The 9,931-nt window shown below is 42.0% G+C and overlaps 1 pseudogene; it reads left to right on the top strand.

Annotated features, from left to right (window-relative positions):
* Nucleotides 1-5,313: 5,313 nt before the first annotated feature.
* On the top strand, nucleotides 5,314-5,813 carry LOC148759244 (large ribosomal subunit protein eL27 pseudogene; annotated as a pseudogene).
* The last annotated feature ends 4,118 nt before the right edge of the window (nucleotides 5,814-9,931 follow it).

Genomic DNA, 9,931 nt, shown 5'->3' with positions numbered 1-9,931 from the left:
TTTAGCCTCTGACAAGGAAGAAGAACACCTTTTTCTCCAAGTCAGATAAGAAAAGCTGCTGGCAGGTGTGGAGGTGGAAAGAGACCGTAAGTTTGCTCCATATTCAACCTGGTACGAGAAAAGGTAAGTGAAGCCAGCCTCCCATTGAGAGAGTCCAGAGGGAGCAAGGCAGGGTCAGGATGGAGCGTGGTCACAAGGGTTAGAATATAGACTAGCCTGAGAGATGAGAGGTGGGGTTGGGGGCAGGGTGAAAGGTGAAGGGACTAAGGAGTACAAATGGGCAGTTACAAAACTGTCATGGGGATGTAAAGTAAAGGGGGGATGTCATAGGGCGTATAGTCAATGATACGGTAATAACTATGTATAATAGTTGGGTGATAGAATGGTCAGGGGAATCACTTCTTAAATTACATGTCTAACCACTATGTTGTATACCTGAAATTAATATAAAATAATATTCAACTCTAACTGAAAAATTAAAAAGGGGGTAAAGGGTGAAGTGGAATAAGAGGTTCATGGGGATATAATATACAGCATGGGGACTATAGTTAATAATATTGTGCTAGCACGGCACGGTGTCAGGTGGTTGCTGGACCTGTCATGGTGATCACTTCGTTAGGTGTATAAATAGTGAACAACTATGGTGCACACCTGAAGCTAATATAATACTGTATGTTAGCTATTCTTAATAAATATCTTTTAAAAAATAAAGTACTCAATAGCCACAGGTAGCTACTGGCGCAGCACAAATGTAAAGCATTTTTATTACAATAGAAAATTCTGTTGGACAGTGTGGTTTGGAATGTTTAGAGCTATCAAAGTTAGAATAAAAAAGAAAAGCAAACAACAGATTGTTAGAAAGTATTAGACTTTGGTCCATTGATTTTTAAGTATACATTTCAATGTGATTTGACAAATATGTTACCAACACAAAAATCAATATACAGTTGTCCCTTGGTATCTGCAGGGAATCGGTTCCAGGATCCCTCACAGATACCAAAATCGCACAAGCTCTAGTCCCTTACGTAAAATGGTGCAGTATTTGCTCATAACCTACGCAATCCTTCCGTATACTTTAAATCATCTCTAGATTACTTACAACACCTAATACAGTATAAATGCTATGTAAACAGTTGTCATATTATACTGTTTAGGAAATAATTGTTTTTTTAATTGAGCTGTTAATTTTTATGTCAGTTGTAGGAGTTATTTACATGTTTTGAAAGTATTTCTCCTAGTTTATGGCTTGCCTTTTCAGTTTCTTAACTGTAGTTTTAAAAAAAGTGAAGATTTTAATTACAATTAATTTTATCAAATTTTTCCTCCTATAATTCATGTTTTTAAGTGTCTTCTCTAAAAAATCTTCAATTAATCAAAAGTGGTAAAGGTATTTTTTCCTATATTTTCATCTAGAAGTTCTATCATTTTAGCTCCTTTGTTCATGTATGCGATATATTCTGAGTTAATGTTTGTATGTGGTGTGGGATGAAGATCAAGAAGAATTTTTCCAGGGGCGGACGGGCGGCTCAGTTGGTTAGAGCGTGAGCTCTGGGCAACAGGGTTGCCGGTTCAATTCCCACATGGGCCAGAGAGCTGTGCCCTCCGCAACTAGAATGAAGACAATGAGCTGCAGCTGAGCTGCCGCTGAGCTCCCGGATGGCTCAGTTGGGTGGAGCGCGTCCTCTCAACCACAAGGTTGCCCATTGGACCCCCACAAGGAATGGTGGGCTGTGCCCCCTGCGACTAGCAATGGCAACTGGACTTGGAGCTGAGCTGCGCCCTCCACAACTAAGATTGAAAGGACAACAATTTGATGTGGATGGAGCTGATGGGTCCTGCGAAAAACACACTGTTCCCCAATGAAAAATGTCCTGAAAATACACACCGTTCCCCAATAAAGTCCTGTTCCCCTTCTCCAATAACAAAATCTTAAAAAAAAAAAAAAATTTCCATAGATACGAATTGTTTCAGGAATACTGAAAACATTTTCTTCCCCATTCAATTATCTTAGCAAATATTTCAAACATCAATTAGCCATGTAGTTGTGAACTGACTTCCTTGTCTGATGCACTCAACTATATCTGTATTTACTCTAATACCACATTGTTTTGATTACTGTGACTTTACAGTAAGCTTTAAAGTGGTAGAACTCCGACTTCCTTGCAAAATTGTTTAACTTTTTAGGTCCCTTACACTTCCATAAAGTTTTAGAACTTGTTTTACAACAACATCAACAAAACTAGCATGTTAAAGAAGTTGTGTTGGATTTATAGACCCACTTGGGGAGAAGTGCCAAGTTAACAGTATTGAATCTTTCACTCAATGAAGATGGTTACCAATATACGTATTAGATATCTTTACATTTCTTTCAGTAATAAATTATAGTTTTTAGTGCACAACTTTTGTTAAATCATATCCCTAATTATCATCTCAGTTATCATGGAACTGTGCAAAGCAAGGATATGCTTCCTAAGTAGTTTATTCCCAGCATGAGTTTTGTGAAGATGACACCATGCAAAATGAGACTGTCTGTGTATCATGTTTTTATGTTATTGTAAAGGGTATTTTTAATTTCCAAATTTTTGTTGCTACTATATAAAAAATTCCGTTTTCTTATACTGACCTTACATCCTGCAACCAGGGGAAACTGACTCACTAGTTTAATTGCTTTTCTTGTATAGTTCTTTGAATATTCTGCATACATATTTTCTGCAGAAGTAAAAAATAATTTTACTTCTGCAAAAAAAAAAAAAGAATATAGACTAGCCCAAGAGGAAAGGAAAATGGAGAATGTCCTCCAGACATCACTTAGGGCCCAGATGTCACTGGCCACCTGTGGCTGAGAATCCCTCCTGGCATTTACTAGCCAGGGCACGGGAGGAGACTGAGGGCACGACCCCGGCTTAGGTTTTGTAGTGTGGATAGCAGAAGGATAATGGGGTAAGAGAGGAGCCGGTCCTGGTGAGAGTGACTGAAATGATGACAATGGGAGAGAAAAAGGCAGCCAAGAAGGTGCTGATAAAGCAGAAAACAGAGGAATGAACAGGAGGCCCGGAAGAGGCTGAGGAACAGCAGAGTGGGAATAAAGGAGTGAGGGGGCAAAGTTAGGACTCCATGACCAGACAGTAGGTAAATACTCGATTGCCCACAATCCCCATCGGGGTGACTCAATCTCATCATCAGAACATGGAAAAGTCCGTTATGCTGAGCGGGCTAGTGGAGCATCCATCTGAGCTTGGGGTTTCCGGGAAGAGGACCTGGGTGTCGTTCCCTTTGTGCAGGGCCTACAAATCTGGGCGCCTGTTGTCATCAGGGGACCAAAACTGCACTGATTATTTTAAGTGATGATTTGATAAAAAACAATCGTTAACCAGATGGTGAAGAGGGGACAGAGCAAAAAGGGGACAGTGAGATGTCACAGAGATAAGCACAGGAAGCAGCTACTGCTTTTAGGGGTGGGACACAAAGACGGGATCGTTAGAACATAGAAGCTTGAAGGAGGCGCCCCGTGGAGCTGCAAGTCAGACCAGACGAGTGGACACAGCTCGGCTGACCCCAGTACCTCAGGACCTTGGCAGGAGAGCGGGTTCAAACTTCTGAACGGGGGGCGCCGGCTAACGGTGCTGTGATTCTTGTGGCACGATGACGCTGGTGCTACAAGTGTGGAAAAACAGCAAACCGGAACCTACTCCTCCTTCAGGAATGAACTGTCACCGCTGGGCAAGCGAGCTGTGGCTACGCCATCGCTGTTAGGGACAGGAAGCAAAGGGGGAGGTGCAAATGCCTCCTTCCCTCCTCCGGGTTCCAGCCTCACGTGCCCACTGGCAGTGGAACCTAACAAAAGGCCAGCCGGCCAAGGGGAAATGTGGCCTACCGTCTTGTCACCAAGCAGAGTGCAGAAGGCACGTGAGAGCTGAAAGAGAACAGTCACGAGCAGCACCGACTGACCAGCAGTCTGGACGTTCCCCTCTCTGAGTTGTGGCTAAACTCACTCGTCCCGAATCCCAACTCCCCAAGTCCCGAGGCAAAGGACAAACTAAACAGATCAAAAATCAGATCTCTAAACTCTACTGCTATCATATAAAGGGCAAGTCAATTTCCAAATTTCAGATTTAGAAACAGTATTTACAATGGACAGAAAACACCTTTTTGGCCCACGTCCGTGTACTGTGAGTCACTGTCTCAAAGGAGTTGGAGTAATAACCAGTCAAAGCGTTTCAAGATCCTTTTCCCAAAATGGTGAAATCAATCATGTATTTGTCTCAAATATATTTTAGATGCATACAGATATTCAGAAGACAGTTTGTTCCTCTCAAAGCCATTTCTTACTCTAATGGAAATTTGAAAATAACACGAGAGGAACAAGAGCTCGTCGCTTCTGTCCAATGAATTGGGTGACGAGAACCTCGACGACCAGCCAGCAGCACTCCTTTGGGGCTGTGCCCTAATACCTGGCTATCCCTGACATGCCTTTAACATTTGTTTGACCAGTGGCTTCTCTGCAGGTGCAATGACATGTGCCAATATCCACAGAACACATTCGCGTGAATGCTGTTATGCTTATTTATATCTTAGTAGGATGTACTATGACACACTTGTCACGAGCCTCAATGATTTTGAAAGCCAAGAAATCTGAGTAATGTATATGCTTTGCTTAGGGACTACATTCAGCAGAATATATGAACACACTGCAGAACCTTCCCTAGTGTTATTCTCAGAACGTGAGGCCCAGAGGAAAGCAGCTATGATGGTTACTTTTATGTGACAACTTAATTGGGACATGGGGTGCCCAGATGTCTGGTTAAACATTACTCTTGGTATGTCTTGTGAAGGCATTTCTGGATGAGATTAACAATTGAATCAGTGGACTGGGCAAAGCAGACTGCTCTCCCCAATGTGGGTGGGCCTCATTCAATCTATTGAGGGCCTGAATAGAACAAAGGCGCGGGAAGGGAGAATTGGCGCTCTCTGCTTGACTGAGCCGGACATGGGTCTTCTCCTGCCCTCGGACTGGGACTGTTGGCTCTCCTAGGTCTCAAGCCTTTGGATTCAGACTGTTTTTATACCATTCGCTCTCCTGGGTCTCCAGCTTGCAGACAGCAGATCAGGGGACTTCTCAGCCTCCATAATCACACCAGGCAATTCCTTAAAATGAGACATATATATATATATACTTTTCAATGTCCTACTGGTTGTTTCTGTGGAGTACCCTGACTAATAAAAGCAGTTCAAGGTCTGTGCAATGATTCCATGATGCCATCTGAAAAACTGCCTCTGGCCCTTTCTGCTGTAGGTCCAGTGGCTGCTGTCGAAATGGGCGAGTTTATGAAAGCCGGGAAGGTGTGCTGGTCCTGGCCAGACATTACTCTGATATAAAGTGGTCGTCATGAAGAACGCTGATGATAGCACCTCAGCCTGCCCCGACAGCCCTACTCTCTGGTGGCTGGAATTGACAGCTATCCCTGAAAAGTGACAGCTGCCATGGAGAAGAAGAACATTGCTCAGAGGTCAAAGCTCAAGTCTTTTGTGTAAGTTTTTAACTACAATCACCTCGTGCCCACAAGGTACTCTGTGGATATCCCTTTGGACAAAACTGTAGTCAACAAAGATATCTTTAGAGACCCTGCTCTGAAATACAAGGCCCAACCAGCAAGAACAAATTATTCTTTCAGAAGCTGCGGTTTTAGATCTTTCTTTTGTTTCAGTCATTGAAAGTAAAAAACAAAAAAACAAAAAAAAAAACACACGCCTCTGCCATCTTTAGCATGTGCCTCTCACCAACAAGACTGAAGGATGGCTGCAAAGCATCTAAGTATCATGACCATCTTCCAGGAAAGAATAAAGAAAAGGCAAAATATGACTGTCCACTAAGTCTGTCGCTTCTCTTTGAAAAGCAATGGTTTTCCTGGAAGTCCCACCCTAAAAACTTCTATTCAAGTTATTGGCAGAACCATTATCATATGAGCAACCCAAACCTCAAAGTGTCCTAGGAGAACAAGTAGTTTTTACTGTGCACACTGCCACTCTGAACAAACTGGGGTTCTGTTAGCAAAGAGAAAAATAAAACAGGGTAAGCAACGAGCACAGATATGGCATATAAACTTGCACACCAAAAGAAGGTAAAAATAGCCAAGTCGTAAATACTAATCTAGTAAACAAAAATACATGATTTCCTCTTCTCTCAAATTCTATACTCAGGCATACCACTATAATGGTGTCATTAAACAAGAGGAAAAAAACGTTAAGATTGACATGGTTAGATTTTTATAAAATCTATCTGGCAAAGATAATTGACAAAGGCTATGACAATATCTGAACTAGTTATGAGATTATTTCCTCTTTCCATAAAAAGCAACCTAGCACAAAGGCAAGCCACAGTGTGGGAGGAGTATTCGTAATACGTTATCTAACGAACTCATAGCCAGAATATACAAAGAACTACAAACCAGTAAGAAAAAGGCAGGCAATTCAACAGAAAAAGATGGACAAAAATAAAATCTTGAACAGGAACTTCACAAAAGATAATATGCCAAATGGCAATGAAGCATATAAAAAAGCATATAATAATACTCAATTTTATTTTTCATCAAGGAAATGCACATGAAAGCCACAAATGTGATACCATTTTAACCCTCCTGAAAGGCTAACGTGAAAATGACAGAGCATATATTGAGTGTGGCCAGGATATGGAGTAGCTGGAACTCTCAAATCCTGCTTGTGGGAGTGTAAACTGGTATAAATAAGCCCCTTGGAAAACTGTGACAGTGTCTTCTACAGCTGAAAAAATGCATATGCTGTGCCCCTGAAATTTCACATCCTGGTATATACCCTATAGAAATTTATATTCACAAATAATGTATATCATGTTCATACGTAAACTGGAAACAATGCAAATGTTCATCTACAGAATGGATAATATGTGTGGGTAACAGTAGTGAATGAACCACAACTACACACAAGGATGAATATCAGAAACCATAAATTGAGACAAAGAAATGAAAGATAAAAGAAGTCAAGCTTACTCTTTGACTCCATTTATAAACGGGCAAATTGAAAACTAGGCAAACTAAGCCATGCTGGGAATGACTCCCCGTGGGTGTAGGGGTTCTTTTGGGGGATGAAACGTTCTCAACTTTGTGCTGACTCGGGTGCTAATTACTTTGGGAGGCATTTACTTTGAAAAATGTATCATGATGTGGTTTTGTACACTTCTGATTTGTACACTTTTCTCTACAGATGTTTTATTTCAATAAAAAATTTACATGAAAATAAATGTAATCCAGCCCTCCCCAAATCTTGGGAAATAATCTTCAGAGGGCTGAACAAACCCTCAGGAGATACTTGATACATAATACTGGACCCCTTATATCTCTCTCTGCCTTCACCCCATCTCATACTTTAGATGACCTCCCATTTATTTTACATTACCTTGTTTAATCTTGCTTTACACAATTTACAACCAGCCTGAGGTAAATCACCTATGGTCACTGACCATTGTTTTACAGATGGTTTATATGCTGCTTGTCTTGGTTCTTCCTCTTTCCCTCTCTGGAGTCTCCTCATTTGAAACCTAAGAATTTCTGCATCAAAAGTGTTGAGCATTTGAAGTACTCAAGGTTTTATAATCTGCTAAATTTCACACTAACCTTGAGAGCTAAGTGTTAACTCTATCTCTGTATAAAAAAAAAATTGTAGAGTCCTTTTGCCCTGAATTCATCTACCAGGTCATTTCTTTCCTTAACTCTGATGATAATTTCTTTTAATTGGTGGTTTTCAAATTGCTGGTCACAACGCATTAATGGGTTGCAAGCCAATTTAGAAAGTCCCAACCAGCATATATCTTTTAAAGAAACACAACAGAAAAAAATATAAGAATGCATTGCACATAGTACCGTAAGCGCTTTTGTTTCACAAATACATGCATATATGTGTGTAATACTGGGTCTCCTTCATTTGTTATTGTTTACTGTTGAGTTGTGGTCAGAAAGTTTCAAAAGCTAGACCTTTCACTCTCCTGCTTCATAGGATGGCAGAAACTCTAAGCCAGCCTCAGACTACAACACGAATAGTTCAGAATCTCTCTCTCCTAAGTCTTAAAGGAAGAGCAGTTTGAGAGCAAGGGCAATTTGGTTTTGGCAAGTTGTAAAACATGGAGTCCAGAAAGGCAGGGAGAGCAGACTGTGCAAACGACTCTGGCCTGCTGTGGTTAAGAAGTTCTCTGCCGCTGAGCTTCCCGAGGGGTGGCCGGATGGCTCAGCTGGTTAGAACGTGAGCTCTGAACAACAGGGTTGCGGTTCGATTCCCACATGGGCCAGTGAGTTGCACCTTCCACAACTAGACTGAAGACAACTAGACTGAAGACAACGAGCTGCCACTGAGCTTCTGGAGGGGCAGCTGGATGGCTCGGTTGGTTAGAGTGTGAGCTCTCAACAGCAAGGTTGCAGGTTTAATTCCCGCATGGGATGGTGGGCTGCGCCTCATGCAAGATTGAAAACGGCGACAGGACTTGGAGCTGAGCTGCGTCCTCCACAACTAGATTGAAGGATGACTTGGAGCTGATGGGCCCTGGAGAAACACACTGTTCCCCAATATTACCCAATATAGTTAAAAAAAAAAAAAAAAGAAGAAGCTCTGTGAATGGACCTGAGATCACCAGTGACATTCAAAAAGATAAAAAGCAGCTCCAAACTTCTGCAGGTTAAAGTATGTGTTAAGTTTGAATGTCTTCACAACTGGTGCTTAAGGACAGGGAGGAGAGACTAAACAAAAGGAAATGGCCTGGTTAAACACACTAACCATTATCTGCCACACAAGAATTAGTTTAAGCCAAGTTGTATGACGTCCCCCAAAATTCACAATGAGAAAAATCAGAGTTAAGTAATTAATGCGTTCATAACTGAACTCTTTGGGGTAAACGTAAAACACATTTTTTTAAACGAGCATGGTTCCAAAATCTTGAATGGGGTGGGCTCACACCACAGCTGCTGCTGTTAGCCACGCTGCATTCCTCCTGGTTATTCCACACCACCAGAACTTATTTTTAAATTTCAAAAGATTTTAAGGTTACTGTTAACCATGAACGCGCTAGTGTGTGGTTATAATTCAGCCAATCTAGCTGCAGAGTCTGTGATGAAAACCAGTTGCCATAACAGTGTTCCCATAGTGACCCTCGGGGGACTGGTGCTGGCTCCTCACTCTGGACAGCTGGAAGCTCTTACACAAATATGCCGTGAGAAAGTGCTTTCAGTTCAAGACTCCCAGTGTGCTCCATACCGTGAATTTCTATGGGACAGAGTTATTCTTCCAGCAGCTCCGTGGGAGCATGCCGGGGGAGGACAGAGCGGGGGCGGCATAATCCATTAAGTTATGCTCTTCACATCATGCACACAAAGCAAAGGGCCACATCGCGACTTCATGCTCCCCTTTCACTGAGACAGCCCCACTTAGTTCTACTACCTTCTATATTAAGCAGTATTAATGGGGATTACTGTACGGCTGAAAAGGAGCCCGTGACAGCAATCCCCAAATTCAAATCTACCCAAGACTCTGAAACATGTTTTTTTTCAGTCTTTCCCAAGCTGTTTACTTTCAGAATAAATGGCTGCTTTCTTTCAAATAAGAAGACAGTTGTATTTCTAAAGTATTTACTGAGGTCAAATCGCAGGACAATCTGAAGTGCTAGAGGTCAGCCAGCCAGCAGAAGGAAGGACCTGACAGTAAGTGTGCTGCTATCAGCCCTATTTCCTGTCCTTCCAAATGCTGGGGTTCAGAGCACACAGCAGACCCCTAAGGTCTGTTATTAGTGACAGTTGCCTTCCGAGCTCCAGTCTCTCGACCTCCGTCTTCCTACAAGATCCAGACCTTTTTCTCTCCCCCGCCTACTATGTGGCAATTATCTTTGACCTCAGCTTTCTTTTCATTTTCCCCAGAC

The sequence above is a fragment of the Rhinolophus sinicus genome, chromosome 1 (assembly GCF_057876585.1).
Source record: "Rhinolophus sinicus isolate RSI-liver-muscle chromosome 1, RSI-T2T, whole genome shotgun sequence".
Classification (NCBI taxonomy): Eukaryota; Metazoa; Chordata; class Mammalia; order Chiroptera; family Rhinolophidae; genus Rhinolophus; species Rhinolophus sinicus.
Note: the sequence above shows the minus strand (reverse complement) of the source record. Positions and strands in the feature narration are given on the sequence as shown.